General features: G+C 44.0%; 1 protein-coding gene across 8 annotated transcripts in view; it reads right to left on the bottom strand.

Annotated features, from left to right (window-relative positions):
• Positions 1-16,298, bottom strand: part of rap1gapa (RAP1 GTPase activating protein a) — a 558,062-nt gene that overhangs the window by 462,434 nt on the left and 79,330 nt on the right. For 5 of the 8 annotated variants that reach the window (XM_072585950.1, XM_072585942.1, XM_072585954.1 and 2 more), the window contains exon 2: positions 15,347-15,443. The exons of the other annotated variants lie outside the window; for them this stretch is intronic. The gene's annotated coding sequence lies outside the window, so the exon portion shown is untranslated. The remainder of the gene's footprint in view (positions 1-15,346; positions 15,444-16,298) is intronic. 8 annotated transcript variants of the gene reach the window in all.

The following is a 16,298-nucleotide window of genomic DNA, read 5'->3' on the forward strand; positions in this document are numbered from 1 at the left end:
CAAGGGTCCACACTGTCCAGTTCCGTGTCTGACAGTGGGACTGTCAGAGGATCACAGCTCTCGGTTGCCTGTAGTTGTGGGGCAGTGGGTACCTCCTGGTTCTCACTGGGTGGAGGGTGGACTTCGGGGGGTCCGTTGTTTCCTGGTTGGGAGGAAATGCCCTCCTCTTTACCGACGGCGCTCTGTCTCTTCTTCTGGTGGTGATGGCCTTCTTTGCGTCCATCTTCCCCCTCCGAAGAGCTGGCCGTCCCTCCCTCGTGCAGCTGTCTTTTCCCCTTTTGCTGGGAGGCTTTGGGGGCTTGGCACGATTTCCTCTTCCTGTTTTTAACAGGTATCCACTCCTCTGCCTGCTTGATTACCTCCTGCTCCATTTCTTCCATCTGCCCGGCTAGAGCTAGGATCAGCTGCTGTGTCTCTCCGCTGGCTGCCGCCTCCTCCACTCCAGCCTGATCTTCTTTCTGGGTGTCACCAGACGCCGTTTCCCTGCTGTCCGGGTGGACCTTACTGGTCTTTGGGGGTCCACGGCTCACATTGCCACCTCCGGCCATCTGTGCGTAAGTCCACTGCAGCAAACCCACAGCATCCCAACATTACCTTCTTAATAAACAAGGTGTGGTCGAGTGGTGTACGATCCTCAATCTTCTTCACAGTCACCCTGACTGTGTTTTGAACCCCCTGCCCAGGGCTGCAGGCAGCTGTTGAGGCCATAGCTCTGAGGTTGGCTGGTCCCTGAATTGGCGTTAGGCCAAAGCCAGCATGAAGATCCACCAATAGCAGGTCAGCACAACCAAACGATCCTCCAACATCCAATCACGATCCAGCGATGATCTCCACTAGCTCTGATGACTTGCAACTCGACCCCTGTCCTGATAAGAACAGACACTTGATCTTAGCCAAAAGGCCGAGAAGCCACTCCCTCAATAGCCAGAATGTCTGGTTGAAGGGCCTGTTCTTGTCATAGAGTCATAGAGATGTACAGCTCAGAAACAGACCCTTCGGTCCAACTTGTCCACACTGTACTGTTTTATGTTCTGAGTTCTGTGGCTTACTTGTGTTCCTGATCTGTCCATTTATATGCTGCTTAAAACGAATGGTCCTCAAGTTTGTTGTAGTTTCCTTTGCAAATGATCTTATATCAGGGTCCTCTGGTTTTCAACCCTTCCACCAATGAGAACAGTTTGTCCTGATTTACCTTGTCCAGTGCTCTCGTGATTTTGAACTTGGACAAGGACTTGCTTCAGTTTTGGCTGTGAGTTCTGTTTGCTTTAGTTAGTGGAGAAATTTAAACAAACTTTGTTTACTGAATAAATAGACTTTGCCATGAAATAGCCTGTTTGCCAGATAGATTGGATTTCTTACAGTGTGGAAATAGGCCCTTCAAGTCCACACTGACCCGCCTAACACTACCTAACACTACGGGCAATTTAGCACGGCCAATTCACCTGACCTGCACATTTTTGGACTGTGGGAGGAAACCGGAGCACCCGGAGGAAACCCACGCAGACACGGGGAGAATGTGCAAACTCCACACAGACAGTCACCAGAGGCGGGAATTGAACCCAAGTCTCTGGCGCTGTGAGGCAGCAGTGCTAACCACTGTGCCACCGTGACGCCCACATGTATGTGAACTGCAGCATGTGGACTCAGTGCCCAATACAAAACATAGAACAGTTTAAACCTGATCAAAACTATATAGAGTTCTGCACTTTGCACAAAAACAGGCATCGGCACGACTGGGTTACACTGAGCAGCAAAGGTCCTGCAAAATCTGAGATCCATTTATAATCAGCAAATGCACTGCTGAGCTTTAAATGTTACTTCAAGGTCAGTACAGGAGCAAGGGTGCAGTGACTGTGATAAATCAACCTGTATTGTTTACTCTCAAACCGTTTCTGGCAGGACTGACTGGATCACCTGTTTCACTTCAGTTCTACACAAGTCACCCAGCTCCAGCTCATACATGATGCTCAGTGGTTAGTCCTGCTGCCTCACAGCGCCAGGGACCCGGGTTCGATTCCATCTTCGGGAGACTGTGTGGAGTTTGCACGTTCTCCCCGTGTCTGCGTGGGTTTCCTCCGAGTGCTCCGGATTCCTCCCACAAGCCAAGGTCATGCAGGTTGGGTGGATTGGCAATGCTAAGTTGCCCATAGTGTCCAGGGATGTGCAGGCTAGGTGGGTTAGCCAGGGGAAATACAGAGTTACAGGGATAGGGTAGGGGGCGTGGGACTGGGTGGGATACTCTTCAGTGGGTTTGTGTGGATTCGATGGGCCAAATGGCACACTGTAGGGATTCTATGATTCTGTGATCTGCTTGAAGCCTTGTTGTTGAGATTATTACAAAGCAGGATAAAACAAGCATGACTTGAAGTAATAGATTTTGGCAAGCTGGTAGACCGAGATAAAAATGAAATGCATAGCAATGACTGTGAACCAGGAAGATTGAGTTTGTTTTCAGTTCATGCTCTCTGTTACTGAAACAAATATTAACATTAAGAAACCTACTCAAATTCCAGGAATAGCACCATTATTGTCATATCAAACTTAAACTGTTAAGCAGCTTTCAAACAATTTTGAATGAAAATATAAACCCATGTTTGCTATTTCCTCACACACACACCAAGTTTCTCTCATTTTCCAAAATTGTTTTTGAATATAGGACATCAGAGCTAGGAGCAGGAGGAGGCCATTCAGCCCCTCAAGCCTGTTCTATTTGATACCATCATGGCTGATCTCATCCTGGTCTCAACCCTCCTTTCCTGCCCACTCTCCATAACCCTTCAACCAGTTACTAATTTAAAATCTGTCCACCTCCCCCTTAAATTTACTCAATGTCCCAGAATCCACCACACTCTGGGGGAGTGAATTCCACAGATTTATGACTCTTTGAGAGAAATAATTTCTAAAACTATTGCCTCCTGCTCTAGATTGCCCCACAATGGAACATCCTCTCTATGTCTGCTTTGTCAATCATCTCTAGGATCTAATACACCTCAATTACATCTCCTGTAATTCTTCCAAACTCCAGAGAGAATGGTCTAAATTGCTCAATCTCTTGTTAGAAACCAAACCCCTCATCTCTGCAATCAATCTAGTGAACCTCCTCTGAACTGCTCCAATACAACTACATCCCTCTTCAATTATACACCTTACTCCAGGTACAGTCTCACTGATGCCTTGTACAGTTGCAGCACATTTCCCTAATGTTATACTACAGCCCTTTAGTAATAAATGTTCAAACTCCGTTTGTCTTCCTTCTTATCAGCTATTTCTACTCTCTTTCTCTTAGAGGGAGAGAGACAAAGGGGGAGAGAGAAAGAGAGAGAGGCAGACAGACAGACTGACAGAGAGCAAAGAAGTTCAATTCTGGGGCTAATCACACTGATGTAGTGCTCCGGCAGTTGTGGACAGTGCTGGTCAGGGTTAGATGTCCAAGATGGTTTGACTGATTCGCCAACCTTGGCACAGAGTGTATGATCAGGGAATGTGGCCTTACTTTGGAAAGAAGTAGTAATGACCAGTGCTAGAATTTGACAGTACGCAGTGGTAACCAGTCACCAGCAGTGGGAACTAGTAAAACTCGCAATGTTGCTTCCTTCTTATTTCTTTCATTTGTTCGAAATAACTTGTTTCCCTTTGTGTTCAATCTCTTTACTTTCACTATCGCTTTGGATATGGGACAAATCTTTTCAAAGTATTTTTCATTTGTAGAAAACTCTTATTAAAGATTGGCTTTTTAACCAATTTAAAGCTCAGAGACTGAAGTTTGAAGAATTCACATCCCTGTAAATCTGTAACATTTCACGAAATATCCATGGAAGCCATTTGTTTATTCATTAACAGGTTGTGGACCCAGAATTTACTGCCTGTCCCTAGTTGCCCTTGAGAAGGTGGGAGTGAGATTCTTTCTTGAACCGCTGCAGTCCATATGCTATAAGTTGACCCACAATGCTCTTAGGCAGGAAATTCCAGGATTCTGACCTAGTGACACTGATGGACCGGTGATATATTTCTGAGTTGAGATGGTGAGTGGTTTGGAGGGGAACTTACAGGGGGGTGATGTCCCCATGTATCAGCTGCCCTTGTCCTTCTAGATGGAAGTGGTTGTGGGTTTGGAAGGTGCTGTCTGAGGGTCTTTGGTGAATTTCTGCAGTGCATCTTGTAGATAGTACATACTGCTGCTACTGAGCACCAGTGGTGGAGGGAGTGGGTGCAGTGCCAATCAAGTGAGCTGCTTTGTTCTGGATTGTGTCAAGTTTTTTGAGTGTTGTTGGGACTGGCCCCATCCTGGCAAGTGGGGAGAATTCCATCACACTCCTGACTTGAGCCTTGCAGGTGAATTACACAAATTCAGCTTACTGTCAGTCCCTAGTAAATGGAACAGTGACTTAAAGCTTCTGTTCCTTTAACATTCTAGGACCGTAATTGTTGATGGCTTTGATTTCAAAACTAAAATGAAGAAGGCAGAGAGAAGGCACTGAGAGACATTTCAGCAATGATTTCCTCAGACATTTCTAAAACTAGCATTGCTGCTGGGAATGGATGCGAGTCTCTGTGTTTCTGTTTGAATCTTGGTGCGGCCCTCAATCCTGCTGAGCACATTGTAACTAAAATACTGTGTTTGTGTCCGATACAGAATATCCCCCGTCAATGGCTGATGTTCAGTGGCCCAAACAGGAAAGAAGCAATAAAAAGCTTTTAAATATATAAAATCAGGAATACCTGTGATTGTTTCTCTGCTCTGTCTAAATAAATAAGGCATTTTAGAAAGCTGGTGAATGCTGGAACATTCTGGAACCACAGCAATATGACTGCAAATAGTGACAATATAAATCTCAGATAGAATGGAGCTGATTGGTTTATTTCTCCACAGATACACACTGATGTAGAAGATTGCATTCAAGTCATAAACAGAAAATGTGTGTGGAACTGGCCTGCACTCATTACGTTTCCTTGGATAAATCAGCCTGTTTTATTCATAGGAAGTTGCTTCAGGTGTGGTCTTGAATTCTATTTGCTGTACTTCACAGGAATTAGTTTAAATAGTCTCTCTGCCTGGTAATTAAAAAGACCTTGCTGCAAGAAAGACTGTCCACTGGCAGTACAGGTGTTAACATCTGCCTGCTTCTACCTCAGTGGCTGACACACCCAGCTGGATGTCTTGAAATGCATAAAAGTGGATAAATCCCCAGGACCTGATCAGGTGTACCCTCGAACTTTGTGGGGAGTGAGGAAAGTGATTGCTGGGCCCCTTGCTGAGACATTTGTATTATCGATAGTCACAGGTGAGGTGCCAGAAGACTGGAAATTGGCAAATGTGGTGCCACTGTTTAAGAAAGGTGATAAGGACAAGCCAGGGAACTATAGACCGGTGAGCCTGATTACGGTGGTGGGCAAGTTGTTGGAGAGAACCCTGAGGGACAGGATGTACATGTATTTGGAAAGGCAAGGACTGATTAGGGATTGTCAACATGGCTTTGTGCGTGGGAAATCATGTCTCATAAACTTGATTGAGTTTTTTGAATAAGTAACAAAGAGGATTGATGAGGGCAGAGCTGTAGATGTGATCTATATGGACTTCAGAAAGGCAGAGGATGATGGCGGAGGGTTATTTTTCAGACTGGAGGCCTGTGATCAGTGGAGTGCCACAAGGATCGGTGCTGGGTTCACTACTTTTTGTCACTTATATGATTTGGATGTGTGCATAAGAGATATAGTTAGTAAGCTTGCAGATGTCAACAAAGTTGGAGGTGTAGTGGACAGCCAAAGAGGTTACCTCGGATTAAACAGGATCATGATCAAATGGGTGAATGGGCTGAGAAGTGGCAGATGGAGTTTAATTTAGATAAACATGAGGTGCTGCATTTTGGGAAAGCAATTCTTATCAGGACTTATGCACTTCATGGTCAGATCCTAGGGAGTGTTGCTGAACAAAGAGATCTTGGAGTACAGGTTCATAGCTCCTTGAAAGTAGAGTTGCAGGTGGATAGGATAGTGAAAAAGGCATTTGGTATGCTTTCTTTCATTGGTCAGAGTATTGAGTACAGGAGTTGGGAGGCCATGTTGCAGCTGTACAGGACATTGGTTAGGCCACTTTTGGAATGTTGCATGCAATTCTGGTCTCCTTCCTATCAAAAAGATGTTGTGAACTTTGAAAGGGTCCTGAAAAGATTTACAAGGATGTTGCCAGGGTTGGAGGATTCGAGCTGTAGGGAGAGGTTGAATAGGCTGGAGCTGTTTTCCCTGGAGTGTCGGAGGTGATCTTATAGAAGTTTATAAAATCCTGAGGGGCATGGATAGGATAAATAGACAGGGTCTTTTCCTTGGGGTGGGAGGGAAAAGATATAAATGACATGCAAGAGGCAACCTTTTCGTGCAAAAGGTATGTGAAATGATCTGCCAGAGGAAGTGGTGGAGGCTGATACAATTGCAACATTTAAAAGGCACCTGGATGGGTTTATGAATAGGAAGGGTTTGGAGGGATATGGGCTGGGTGCTGGCAAGTGGGACTAGATTGGGTTGGGATATCTGGTCGGCATGGACGGGTTGGACCAAAGGATCTGTTTCCATGCTGTACATCTCTATGACTCTATGACTCTGTTGTCAGTTACATCCCCTGCTTTTATATCAAGAAGGTAATTGTGTTACACCGAGAGCATTTACAGAGTCAAAATAGGCTAGTAAATCTCCACTCTGTAAACTAAAGAATAAAACACCTTATTTGGAGCCATATTTGGAATATTGATGCAGCCATCAAAATATGTTGTGGAATGCCCAGCCTTAATATGCAGGGGTAAAAATGGGCAAATTGTCAAAATAAAATGGACTTAAAAAAGGTATGATCAGTTTTCTCTAATATTGAATCAAAAGATTAATTCAGCAATGGATGGACATTGTGGTAAAGGCTGATCCTACCCCTCCAGGTCAGCCTCTGAAATCAGGGACAAACCTCTCACAGAGAGTCAAGAAACAAGTGACTAGAGAACCTCATTTAAGTGTCATGGTTTGAGAGACAACTATTCATTTACACAGTGAGAAAACTCTTTTGCTCATCTTTAAAGAGCTTCCTGACATTTTTCTCTTTTAAACTGAAATAGATGATGCTTTGGTTTGATGACTGATCAGAAAGGTGCCCCCTCTGACACTGAACTGTCTGCCTTGGTTATATGCTCAAGACTCTGAGCTGGATCTTTGACCTTTGGATTCCAAGGAAGAATGCTAATGCAGCCCAAAGTCACTCAATAAATCTACCCATGGCCTAAAGTCACAGCATTGTTCCCAAAAGGTCCAATTTGGAAAGTGTTGTCCATTCTGCCATGTTATGTCTAAGGTTCAGGCTCTGTTCTGCAAACTCTGTTAAGTTAGATTAGATTAGATTACTTACAGTGTGGAAACAGGCCCTTCGGCCCAACAAGTCCACACCGCCCCGCCGAAGCGTAACCCACCCATACCCCTACCCCTACCCCATACATCTACATCTACCCCTTACCTAACACTACGGGCAATTTAGCATGGCCAATTCACCTGACCTGCACATCTTTGGACTGTGGGAGGAAACCGGAGCACCCGGAGGAAACCCACGCAGACACAGGGAGAACGTGCAAACTCCACACAGTCAGTCGCCTGAGGCGGGAATTGAACCCGGGTCTCAGGCGCTGTGAGACAGCAGTGCTAACCACTGTGCCACCGTGCCGCCCATAACAACAACAGAGATGCAAATACTCTGTTTCATTGGGCTTAAGAATTGTGTATGAGACAACCCAGAATTTCCACATCATTCATTCCCGCTGCAAAGTGAACAAGTCTCAGTACTGGCTATTCAAACCCGAAAGACAAGCTTCACTACATCAGCTTCCATATGCAGGATGGCCAGTTGAACATCTGACAGGGACGGGAATCTCAAAAGCCATATTTCAGAATGACACAGACTTTCAGAAGAGGAGGGAAACAAGCCAGAAATCAAAGATTGGGTCAAAATCCCAAAATGAAACAAAAACTGTGAAACTACATTCAAAAAGTCTGATCATTTTCAGGATTCACGCAAGGAAACTGGACACAGAAGTTGCGAGATAGCTGTTAAAACAGGGTCGAGTCAGTCATCTTTATCCTATAACCCTCACCCAATACTCCCGATGTAGCCTCACCAAGGTACTCTACATTTGCAGTAAACTTTTTAAAATTCATTTTGTGGAATGTGGGTGTTGTTGGCTGGGCCAGCATTTTATTGCCCATTCCCAGTTGCCCCTTGAGAAGATAGGGATAAGCTCCCTCTCAAACCGCTGCAGTCCACCTGTTGAGGGTTGACCCACAATGCCCAAGGAAGGGAATTTCAGGATTTTGACCCAGCGATATATTTCCAGTCAAGATGGTGAGTGGCTTGGAGATGAACTTAAAGGTGGTGGTTTTCCCAATTATCTGCTGCCCTTGTCCTTCTAGATGGAAGTGGTCATGGGTTTGGAAAGTGCTGTTTGAGGATCTTTGGTGAATTTCTGCAGTGCACATTGGAGAAAGTACACTGATGCTACTGAGCACCAGTGGTGGAGGGAGGAGATATTTGTGGATGTGGTGCCAATCAAGCGGGCTGCTTTGTCCTGGATGGTGTCAAACTTTTTGAGTGTTGTTGGAGATGCTCCCATCCAGGCAAATGGGGGGTTTTCCAGGATATTCCTGACTGTGCCTTGTAGACGGTGGACAGGCTTTGGGGAGTCAGGAGGGGAGTTACTTGCTGCAGTATTCCTAACCTCTGACCTGTTCTTGTAGACATTGTGCTTATGTGGCAAGTCCAGTTGAGTTTCTGGTCAATGATAACCCCCAGGATGTTGATACTGGGGATTCCATGATGGTAATACCATTGAATGTCAAGGGGTGGTAATAAGATTGTCACTTACTGGTGATGGTCAGAACCTGGCATTTGTGTGGTGTGAATGTCACTTGTCAGCCCAAGCCTGGACTTTGTCCAGATTTTATTGCATTTAGACATGGAGTGCTTCAGTATCTGAGGAGTCATGAATGGTGCTGAACATAGTGCAATCATTGGTGAACATCCTCACTTCTGACCTTGTGATGGAGGGAAGGTCATTGATGAAGCAGCTGAAGATGGTTGGCCCCAGGACACTACCCTGAGGAACTCCTGCAGAGATGTCCTGGAGCTGAGATGATTGACCTCCAACAATCACAACCACCTTCCTATGTTTCAGGTATGACTCCAAACACCGGAAAGTTTGTCCCCTGATACCCATTGATTCCAGTTTGGCTGGAGCACCGTGATGCCACACTTAGTTAAATGTACTCTTGATGTCAAGGCTGTCCCTCTCCCCTCCCCTCTGGAATACAGCCCTTTTGTCCATGTTTGAACCAAGACTGTAATGAGGTCAGGAGCTGAGTGGCCTTGACAGAACCCAAACTGGGCGTCACTGAGCAGGTGCTGCTTGACAGCACTGTTATTATCACCTACCATCCCATAACTGATGATCGAAAGTAGACTGACGGGGTGGAAATTGGCTGGGTTGGATTTGTCCTGCTTTTTATGTACAGGACATATCTGGACAATTTTCCACATTGTCGGGTAGATGCCAGTGTTGTAACTGTACTGGAACAGCTTGGCGAGGGGAACGGCAAGTACAGGAGCACAAGTCTTCAGTCCTATTGCTGGAATGTTGTCAGGGCCTGTTTCCTTTACAGTATCCAGTGTCTTCACCGTTTCTTGATTTCATGTGGAGTGAATCAAATTGGATGAAGACTGGGATCTGTGACGCTGGGGACCTCTGGAAGAGGCGGAGATGGATCATCCACTCAGCACTTCTAGCTGAAGATTTCTGCAAAGGTTTCAGCCTTACCGTTTGCTCTGAAGTGATGTACTCTTCCATCATTGAGGATGGGGATATTTGTGGAGCCTCCTCCTTCTCCAGTGAGTTGTTTAACTGTTCACCACCATTCACGATTAGATGTGGCACAACTACAGAGCTTCGATCTGATCCGTTGGTTGTGGGATTGCATAGCTCTGTCTATCACTTGCTGCTTATGCTGTTTGGCACATGGGTAGTCCTGTTTGGTGGCTTCACCAGGTTGAAAGCTCATTTTTAGGTTGGCCTAATGTTGCTCCTGGCGTATATACCTCCTTATATATTTTTATATTCCATTCCCCTTGCAATAAACCCCACCTCTTGATTTGCTTTCCTAATCACTTTCTGCACTTGCACACTAACTTTTAGGGACACATATGCCAGGATACCTAGATCCCCTTACATTACTGAAAAAACCCATCAGGTGCACTAATGTCCTTTAGGGAAGGCAATATGGTTGATTCTGAAATGCCCTCTGGGCAATAAACACTGGCCTAGCCAGCAATACCAACATTTGTTCTCCCTGAAAAGTGGACAAGTTTACATCTTCCTACATCATGTTACGATAGCTGCTGATTCTTTTGCTCCTTTACATAGAACATAGAACATAGAACAACACAGCGTAGAACAGGCCCTTTGGCCCTCGATGTTGTGCCAACATGTGAACTAATCTGACCCCAATCCCCTACACTATCCCATCATCATCCATATGCTTAAGGTCTGTTTAAATGCCCCTAATGCGACTGAGTTGACTACATTAGAAGGTAGGGCATTCCACGCCCTTACCACTCTCCGAATAAAGAACCTGCCTCTGACAGCTGTCTTAAATCTATCACCCCTCAATTTGCACCCCTCGTACAAGCCGATATCATCATCTTAGGAGAAAGACTCTCACTGTCCACCTTATCTAATCCTCTGATCATCTTGTATGCCTCTACTAAATTGCCTCTTAGTCTTCTCCTCTCCAATGAGAACAGACCCAATCCCTCAGCCTTTCTTCATAAGGCCTTCATTCCAGACCTGACAACATCCTGGTAAATCTCCTCTGCACCTTTTCCAAAGCTTCCACATCCTTCCTGTAATGGGGTGACCAGAACTGTACACAATATTCCAAGTGAAGCCGCACTAGCATTTTGTACAGTTGCAGCATGACATCACGACTCCGGAATTCAATCCCTCTACCAATGAAACCTAACACACTGTATGCCTTCTTATCAACCTGGGTAGTAACTTCCAGGGAACTATGCACATGGACACCAAGAATCTTTCCATTGACCCTGTATTCTGCCTTCCTGTTATTCTTCCCAAAGTGAATCACCTCACATTTATCAGCATTGGACTCCATTCACCACCTCTCAATTCCGCAGTTTATCCAAGTCCCCCACAACCTGCAACATTCTTCCACACTGTCCATTACTCCACCGACTTTAGTGTGATCTGCAGTTTAACAATTTAACTGATACAGTTTAATTCAGTTTAACAGAAATACTGAATTGGGGTGGGAACCAGACACAGTTTAATAGCAATTACATCTGTAATTAGAGAAGATAAGAATGATGGAACAGAAGATGGCAGTTAAGTGTAGTCGAGTAGGAGCCCACCACAGAGCTGAGTTTTAATAAGGCTGTTTTACATCAGTTTCCCAACTGAAGATGTTTCTGAGTGATCCATATTACCGTAGTAATACCATTAATAGTCAGCATGGGCTTAGAAAAATTGAGATTTTTAATCTTGGAAAAGCACTGATTTTGATTCAATCTGATAGATGCCTTTAAAATTCTGAAGGGAATAGATTCTGTTCATGCCTATAGATTGTGTGCAGGTGAGATAAGCGGGAGAGAAAAAGAAGTTATCTGTAAAGATTCTATAAGCAGACAATTTGATTCGATAACAGGCACTCATTCACAGGAAGTCATCACCCTCCGAAACACGTTTCCAGCTTGTGCATTGATTGCTCCTCAGTTTTATAAGGGAGCTCTATAATATGGAATGGAGCAATTCTCATGCTGAATGTGAGTGGACAGGATGGGCTGGAACAAATTAGAATTAGAATTAGAATTTAACAGTAAAAATACAATGAAAAGTGTTCTAAGTCACCCTACCATGGCACCTGCAATGACAGAAGTTATGATAAAAACACAAGTCACAGAATTAAGTAAAAAATAAGTTAATATAAGACAAAGTTCAACAAAGTCCATTGAAAGGCTCCTGGTCTCAAAGAAAGCAGATCCACAATGAGAATGACATGTCGGGACAAGAACAGAAACGCTGCAATGTCACATCACTGGATCGAAAGCCTCCAAAGAAATACAGCTGCCAAGAACACCAGTCAAAATAAAAACCCCTGGGCCATCGGATCACTGGACCACCACCCATGGACAAAACTAAACAGTGAGATATCAGAAAAACCAAGCCAGAAATACTCAACAAAGATCCAGATTCAAGCTGGACGGCTGCCAAGATCACAAACTGGGACAACCGCTCCAACAGAGACCGCACCACAGGCTGAGACCAACACGTTGAGAAAGACCACCAGAAACAACAGCCACTCAGGAGAAGCTCACGGCTGAAGCCTTCAAAATGAAGATGAGTGAATTTGAACTTATCTGTAGTATAGTATACATGCTAACTGAAAGACCTTCACAATAGAAAACAAGGAAAAGAAAATAGTCAAGGCAACTGAGTAGACAAGCAATGGACTCATGAACTGAGGAGCTCACACTATATGCTGCTACTCTGCTGCTGTCATTTTATGGCATAATAATGGGAGCTGGTTCAATCATCACAGAATCGACAGACTCGAACTACAGGACCGGGATCTCCTGACTTCTTTTGCATGTCTATCCTGAGGCAGGCAGCCTTAAAAATTGAGTCACAAGATGTTTTTAAAAGTAATTCCTTCCCACACAGCACCTGCTAGCTCCTTGTTGGTAGGAAGGACCTGACTACCTGGGCCTGTTAATTCCCTGTCCAACGTTCTGACTTCCTAATTGCGGGGGACATGAATCTGCCAATGGCTTTCAAAGGAAAGGTCACCCCAATCCCAGGAAATCCACGGATTCAGTTAAATGGGTTGATAATGATCCTGCCCTGATTACCAGTGTTGCTGATCCCAGACTTCAGTGCTGTGATGTCATATAATACTCATTGCATAGATTTAGTAATTGGATCCCAATGTTCATTGTTCCTTACAGTGTTTTTTTTAGTGTCTTAAGTGTGGGATCAGCTTGTTCAATTTTCTCCGATCTCTTTCCACAAGGACACAGTCACAAAACCTGGACAACAATATTCTGAAATGAGCTAACAAAAGGGAGAAGATAAACCCTTAGGATAAACTTACAAGTAATATATAAATAAACAGCAAGGGTTTCATTAAATATCAGAAAAGGAAGAGGAGTTTAGAAGAATGAGAGGTAGCAATCAGTGAGATTCTTAGTGGATTTGACAGGGAAGATACTAAGAGGGAGGGAGGGCGTCATTTCAGAATGAGGGATTTGACGATTAAGGAGGGAGAATGTCTTCCCTCTGAGAATTGTGAATCTGTGAATGCCTTACCACAGGGGGTTGTTGAGGCTGGGTCTTTGAATATATTCAAGGCTGAGACCGACAGGTTTTTAATCAGTAAGGGAATTAAGAGTGATAGAGAAAAGGTAGGAAAATGGAGTTGTGAGCTATCAGGTCAGCCTTGATCTCATTGACTGGTAGAGCAGACCCGATGGGCTGAGTGGCCCTACTTCTGCTCCTGTGTCTTACAGTCTACCCAAGGTTCTAGGGCATCCATGTAAGTCACCCTTGTGTATAATCCAATGGCCGACTGATTAGGGTTCTCTCTAATTTTATTTTCTCCAATCTGTGTGTGGCAGAAACTTCTGGAACCAGAAGTGAATACTGCGAGCTGGGTTGCACTCCAGTCTCCGTGTGTGGAATATTGAAGTGGCTGTGTGTGTGCATGCAGCCTAGAGGGAACATTGCTTCTGATGTTCTCCTGAAATGATTCTCTGTATTTGCTGAAATCATTATGCTGGCTGAACACAGTCATGCTCAAATCCTTCCCATTTTCAACCCTCACTAATGAACGACCATTGAGGTTTCCATGTTGTTTATTGTTCTGAGGTGAACTACCTTGTATTTATCCACATTAAAATCCATCTGTTGTTTATCAACCCATCTGTTTAATTGGTCTAAATCCCTTTAATGTAATCAATCTGCTTTGTACTTTGAACCTTCAGAGGTAGCCTTATGCCATAAGCTAATTCTATGATATGCAGCACTTCCAGCCTATCCAATCAATTTCCCATCTCAATGGAAAACACATCTGTTGCCAAAACAAGGAGATGATCTGGAGGAACAAAGAAATAAATCCTCCTTTACATCTTAAACAACAATGTTTCTGAAGTTCAGTTTTCAATTATGCTTTAAAGGTTACCATTGGCCCTGACAACATCCCATTCCCCATGTTCAAAATATCTCTTAATCCTCAATGCAGGTCATTCCATTATAACATGCTTTTCATTAAATGTGAATTCACTGTACCGTGATTGATTAACTGGGGACACTGTTTCCTAAAGTGCAAAACTTTAAAAAGTGTGTTAGCTGCAATGTGATTACATCGCCAACATTTTAAGCGCTGTTTCTAAAGCGAGATTTTTCTATAACGTGGGGTTGCTCAAGAACGCCATCATCCCATTATAGAATTACCAGCACTAACTTCGTCAATTTCCTTTCAGCCACAAGTTTTAGAGATCTACAGCACACAAAAAGAACCTTCAGCCCATTACATCCAAACTGATCAAAAACAATTGCCCAACTATTGTAAACCCATTGTCCAACAATTGGCCCGCAGCCTTTTCTGCCTTGACATTGCAAATACACATCGAAATACTTCCTCCTCAATGTTCTGAGGGTTTCTGCCTCAACCACTGACAGGCAGTGAGCTCCAGATGCCTACCACACTCTGGGTGAAAATATTTTTCTTCACATCCCCTCTAAACCTTCTGCCTTTTACCTTAAATCCATATACCTGGTCATTGATTCCTCTATCAAGGGAAAAAAAAAATATTTGTGACTACCTGTCTACACCTTCATAATTTTAATCACCTTTCCCTCCCTGCACCCTCTCCATTCTCCCCTTCTCTAAGGAAAACAATACCAGTCTGTCCAATGTCCCTTCGTAACTGAAACTCTCCAGTCCAGGCAATATCCTGGCATATCTCCTCTGTACCCTCTCCAGTGCTATCACATCCCTCTGACAATGTGGATTCCAGAACTGTACACAGATAAGAATCTGTCTTGGCTTGTTTTGGTGCTGCCTGATGCAGTTATTTTGCATGATTCTGTTTTGGTATGACTACTTAATTAAACATTTTGCTTAATAGTGCTCATTAGCTACTGTACTCAAACAGATTTTACAATTGACACAGTTCATTGGAGGAAAATATACTTAAGGACATAGACTACTGAACATTTGCAAACCAGATCAACTTTGTTCTCTGATTTATATTACCCACCTGCCAAATTGCAATCCTATGTGGTTCTGATATATAATTCTATCCAACTTTAGCGAAAATGAAGTTAATGGTGCAATTTGCCTCAGCGCTGCTCGCCCTGCAAAGAAAATCAGTCAGGTTACTTCTTCTGGTCATTAACCAGTGACTCCTACTTGTATGTGTGGGTGTTTAATTGTCAGGTTAGGCAATCCGACTGGAATATCCCCTCCCATATACCATCACTCACTCCGTGCATCCTCAAACAGTAACCAGGTACCAGATTGTGGCTGAGTGCGAGTGGGACCTGTATACGAATAACTACATTCACAGAAGGACAGGAAGATTTTCTACACTTATGTCAAATATTAGCATTTTAAATTCTTGATGATAAAATAGTAGTCGATCATCAAATCATGAGTGTGTCTCCATTATTTGAGGTGATGGACAGTTTGCAAATTGGCTTTCCTGGGTGACAACAACCTAATTAATCATACCATACCTGCTGTAGAAATGTATTCACCTTTCAGCCACAGTCTGTAAACCACTTAAACATGAGAACATAAGAACAGGGAGCATGAGGAGGCCATTCAGCCCCTCGAGCCTGCTCCAACATTTTGATACCATCATGGCTGAGCTCATCTTGGACTCCACTCCTCTTTCCTCCCGCTCTCCATAGCCTTTCAATCCTGTTACTAATTTACTGAATGTCCAAGCATCTACCACACTCTGGGGAAGCAAATTCCACAGGTTCACCACCCTTTGAGAGAAGGAATTTTACATCATTTCTGTTCTATATCTGCTACACCTTATCCTAAAGCTATGACCACTTGTTCCAGATTGCCCCACAGCACGGAACATCTGCTATGCCTGCCTTGTCAATCCCCTTTGGCATCTTATATTCTTCAATTAGGTTTAGCTTGGGCAACACTGAGCCCATTGCTCATGCAGCTAGATACAACATTAAACACCTTAT

Source organism: Chiloscyllium punctatum, chromosome 16 (assembly GCF_047496795.1).
Source record: "Chiloscyllium punctatum isolate Juve2018m chromosome 16, sChiPun1.3, whole genome shotgun sequence".
NCBI classification, from domain to species: Eukaryota; Metazoa; Chordata; class Chondrichthyes; order Orectolobiformes; family Hemiscylliidae; genus Chiloscyllium; species Chiloscyllium punctatum.